The 5,130-nt window shown below is 43.3% G+C and overlaps 1 pseudogene; it reads right to left on the minus strand.

Moving 5' to 3' along the window:
• Nucleotides 1-635: 635 nt before the first annotated feature.
• LOC139406376 (zona pellucida sperm-binding protein 4-like) lies at nucleotides 636-4,900 on the minus strand (annotated as a pseudogene).
• Between the last annotated feature and the right edge of the window lie 230 nt (nucleotides 4,901-5,130).

Consider the following 5,130-nt stretch of genomic DNA (forward strand, 5'->3'; position numbering starts at 1 on the left):
CACATAAACTACTTTAAGGATGTGGAACCATCTAACAATAAGTTGTAAAATCCCGAACTAGTTCTTCAAGAGGAAAGTTCATAGCCAGATTCACTATTTTGAAGATAGGCTTTCAAATTTAAAAGTACAACGCCATACTCCAGAAATATTAAATATTTTGAATTGAAAGCTTGGGCTGTGTAATTTCTTTATGATTTAAAAACAATATCTTGAATATATCCTGAGTCAAAAGTCAAAATAATGTGTTAGCCCACTGATCTAAAGCCTATACACTAGCTCAAGGATGGGGATAACACAATTAATCTCCAAGACAAGGTTACTCATCACTTGGGCCAAGCCTGTCACTTCTGACACCAATGTGACGGACTGGGGCTCAAACTATGCGCTTCACCTCCGTAATGCACGCACGCTCGCACACACACACACGCACACGCACGCGCACACACACACACACACACACACACACACACACACACACACACACACACACACACACACACACACACACACACACACACACACACACACACCAGTGGAGGCTGGTATCACTTTAAAGTAGAGGCTTTAAAGAAGGCTCACTGTAATGACCGAATGGAATGAATGGAACTATAACCAAAAAATTTATGAACAACAAGTTCGAGGACAGTCAGATTTATTTGCACATGCCTCACTGTGAAGTCATCATAACAGCCGACAGCACCACGGTGACAAAGTGCTTGAGTTAAGTCAAAAGATTTTCTAGTTGGTGAGCTCCCTTGGGTCAGTCAGGATCAGTTCGCCACTGGAAACCAAATTAGACTTGATTCTGGTGGTCTTCTGAACTGCAGCAGGAATGTCTCTCCCTGGAAAAAAACATTTTATGTGGTCATTTGCAGAGAGAGGGACGAGACTCAAACTGTAGGGAAGGGTGGAAGGGATTGAAACTATTTGCTGGAATGCAATGCAGCCTATCAGAGAAAAGTAACTCACTCTTTCTGTAGCATCTTGGTTCACAGCTGTCTCCAAGGGATGGCAGGCACACAGCTGTATTACAATGGATGAACACCTGCAAGAGACAGTACAGATTGTTTTTTAAATGCAATAAGTATCTAGCCAGATAATTACTACCCAAGAATAAATTAGAGTAGTTTAATATTTATGTAAACTATATGCTTTTATATTACTTATGTAATTGTAAGAAATAGGCCTACCAGAAAGTACCAATTGTGACCAAGCAAGCCGACACATTTTTGTTAAATCATTAATTACCAGTAATTAGTGGAAATAATATCACAAATACTAATTGTAATAGGACAGTGAAAAGTGTTATCAAAAATCTAATGTAAGCATAAAGTACAGCACTTCTATTTCATGCATGAATTTAATAAACAGTGTTAGCATGATAATCAACAACAACAATGTAGTTGTTTCAAACCTCTTATTATAATTATGATTAATTTGAACTCTATGGTTCCAGTAGAATTAGAACACAGTCATACCCTCAGAATTAAATAGAACAATATCTGTAAATATGTAACATAAATGTATCTCTATGGTCATACCGTCTCCCTCAGGGGGGCCATAGACATTGGATCCACAAAGGTGAACATCTTAAGGACGAAGCGCCTGTAGTGGGTTGGGTAGGACAGACCCGAAGAGGGTCCCACAGTGATGGGAGTGGTCAGGTAACGGTCATCCTGGTAAGGACATCTAATGATATGAACAGAGAGAGAGAGAGAGAGAGACAGACAGAGAGAGTGAGACGTAGACAGACAGACAGAGTCATGGTCAAGTGTCTGTCTGCGTCAGGGTTGGCATGCCGCATGCCATGTTACGACTCTCACTTTGCCGTTACCCCCTTTACACCAGCAACGGCAAATACATTGATCAAGGCTATGAGATGACACATTGGTTTTGATAATAAAGAGTCATTTTTTTAAGTGAATAACTCCAAGAGCTGCTGAACATTTTCCTAATCTTCGCAAGGAAGGGCAGAACAGTAATTGGACGAAACAGTTACTAAAATGTTTACTACTTCTACTACTACCTATTCAGATATTTACCCATCAATGAGAAGGTCCCACTGGGGCAGGCTGAGAGGGTTTGGGGTTGTGGTAGCCCAGCAGCGACCCAGGGTCAGCACAATGTTGGGATCTGTCCTCGCCAGGATGCGAACCTCAGTGTAGACAGGATCCCTGAGGACCTTGGTGACAGGGTAGTCTGCCTCTGTGTAGTAAGAGGTGTAGGCCACTTCCTCTGTTTCAAAAGAGGAAAGATTCATTAATTCACCCATTTATTAATCCAACCAACCAATCAATGAATATAGTGCCACATACCTTCATTACATCCCTTGGTAAGGCATCCTCCGCTGCCCAGTCTGAGCTCAACTATGAGGGGCCCAGGAGCTATATCAGGATTTGGAGGAGGAACCGGCTTCACATCAATAACCACAGCCACAATGGTACTGCCCTTATATCTGCACTGGAATGTTAGACTGGGAAGAAATGATGTGTGGTCAGACATCTTGAAGGTGTCTGAGAGACTTTAAAGCAGGACGTATAAGGTGATGACTAAAGATCCCATTGCTTATTTAACAATAAAAATTGTGTTAAGTCCAGTGTCTTGTTAAAAGTTCCAACCAGGGGCCTCACTTCTCAAAGGCGAATGCACACAAAAGAGACTCTAAACCTTGTGTTTGCAGGTTTTCCCATAAAGGTTGGCATTTATCCTTGTTGACAGGAAAGTGTGGGTATCTCCATGCAAATCTCTGACTGTGCGTACCCAGAACTTAGAGCGGTTGATCAATTGTATTGCAAGCAAATATTCTTATTTTGAAGGAAATTAATGTGTACAGGAATTATAATAATGGTAGGCTAATAAGAACAGGGTTAATCATAACATTTATACATTTTTCATTGGTAATGTATGTTGCCCAATGTGTTTTTTAAAACTTTTATTATATAGGCCTAAATTATGTCTCTCCTTTTCTCACAACTGGTTTTCCCACTACACAACAAATAATAGCCTACCATTTATCCATTGCTCATTTAATAGCCAAACATGCTCGGACGTAAAGACCGGTAGCCTATTTAAATTGGGTAGGCTACAGTATTGATAGGAATGCAACATCATAGCCTATTTAAATTCAGAGCCTAAACCAAAGCAGGATAAGCCAAATATTTAACAACAATTCGTATTTTCACGAGTGCAAAAATATAGTATGGCTCTAATTTATCAATGAAAACATGAGTATGTGCTGCGTTCGACAGTTGAATGATCCCAATAATTTGTTGCTCAAGCTAATCCTAGAATCTCCACGTACCCCAGAATTGTATGTATGCACGGTTGATAAATGAGGCCCCTGGCTCCATATATAGTACACAACAATTTAAAGTGATGGTTCCTTAGGATGTTGTTGTTTTTGTGTTGTTATTATAATTTTTTTTTTTTATATCACCTACTCAAATTGGCTGTCCCTGGTGATGGAGCCAAAGGGGCCAACCCCCACTTGATATGAAGAGGACATCCTATTCTCATAGATAATAGTATCAGTTTCCTCCTGCAATAAACACAACTATGTTATACAGGTCATCTTTAAGAGGCAAAATCACTATAGCTTTGACAACGAGCTTTTGTCACAATGTGGCAGCATCTTTAAACCTGAATAAACAATCAGTGATATGATCATGATATGATCATTGTTGCAACCAATACAGAAGATGTGATCCAATTATTTGAAGGAGATAGGAGCTACTTCCCTGTACTGAGACGGAAGCCAGGCACAGGTGATACGTACCGTCATGACAGTTCCACATTCAGTGACTTTAAACTGGTAGATGGCAAAGACAGAAGTTGTGCCAATAGGGTGGCAGTGGGCTCCGTTTGTCCCCAGCAGGCTGATGGAGTCCAGTTCCAGGCTGGGCAGAGTGGCATCCCTGGCCACCACCACCACAAACTGGCCATCCTTGGTACACTGAACAGTCACTGGTGACAAAGAGCATAACAAAAACATGAACTTAGTGTCCTTGAGTAAATTGGAGCATGTTGGAACATGTTGATATTAAACTGCTTTGGATAAAAATTGTCCATATATAAGTGGAAGTGGAATCAGTGAGAGTTCAGAATACAATGATTTGTTTTCTGGTGAAGTGCGATAAACAAGTTTCTCTGAGGGGGCAGTACATAAAGTAAAACCGTACTGTTACAACATAGAGTTCTAGAGTAAAATGAGCATGGTCAAAAACATACCTGATTTTCCGTAGAAGCACATCCGTCCATCAAAACAGCAGTTAATGGCATCACAATGGGCGGCAGTGATGTCAGGAAGTCCACACTGCACCTTGTGTTGGCCATCAACATCACAGCTCTGCTTTGAGCCTGGGTCAGAGGGGAATTTAGGCCTCTGAAGCGGCGTACCGGGTTGGACAGGCCACTGAGGGGGTTGGGCAGGCCTTTGAGGGGGTTGGGCAGGCCTCTGAGGGGGTTGGGCAGGTCTTTGAGGGGGTTGGGCAGGCCTCTGAGGGGGTTGGGCAGGCCACTGAGGGGGCTGGGCAGGCCTCTGAGGGGGTTGGGCAGGCCACTGCTGGGGTTGGGCAGGCCTCTGAGGGGGCTGGGCAGGCCTCTGAGGGGGCTGGGCAGGCCTCTGAGGGGGCTGGGCAGGCCTCTGAGGGGGCTGGGCAGGCCACTGAGGGGGCTGGGCAGGCCTCTGAGGGGGTTGAATAGGCTTCTGAGGGGGTTGGGCTGGCCATGACGGTGGTGTCTGGATGGGTGGCCATCCTGGTTTTTCCAAGTAAATCTGAGCATCACACAGCCAGCCAAGCGTGGCCACTGCCACTAGACAAACTGCACTCCACTTCATCGCAATGGCTTCGCTACAAGAACTAATCCGCAATGTTCACTGGATGCTGTGATGAGGATGAACGAATTGCGGCCACCTTTATAACAGATGGAGCGTTGTTTACTTATTGGAAATCCGCCCCCTCTTTATCTGACCGTTCCTTTTCTGAGGGGTCAAAGTTTTAGCCAATCAAATGCCCTGGCTAATGTTCCTTTAGTAGCACACTATTCAAAAGAGTTGTGTAACATTTGCGAACATCCAACATTTCGGTCATGGCCTTGAGAAAGGTCTTTGTGACCGACACGTCATGTCAT

This window comes from Oncorhynchus clarkii, chromosome 1 (genome assembly GCF_045791955.1).
Source record: "Oncorhynchus clarkii lewisi isolate Uvic-CL-2024 chromosome 1, UVic_Ocla_1.0, whole genome shotgun sequence".
NCBI classification, from domain to species: Eukaryota; Metazoa; Chordata; class Actinopteri; order Salmoniformes; family Salmonidae; genus Oncorhynchus; species Oncorhynchus clarkii.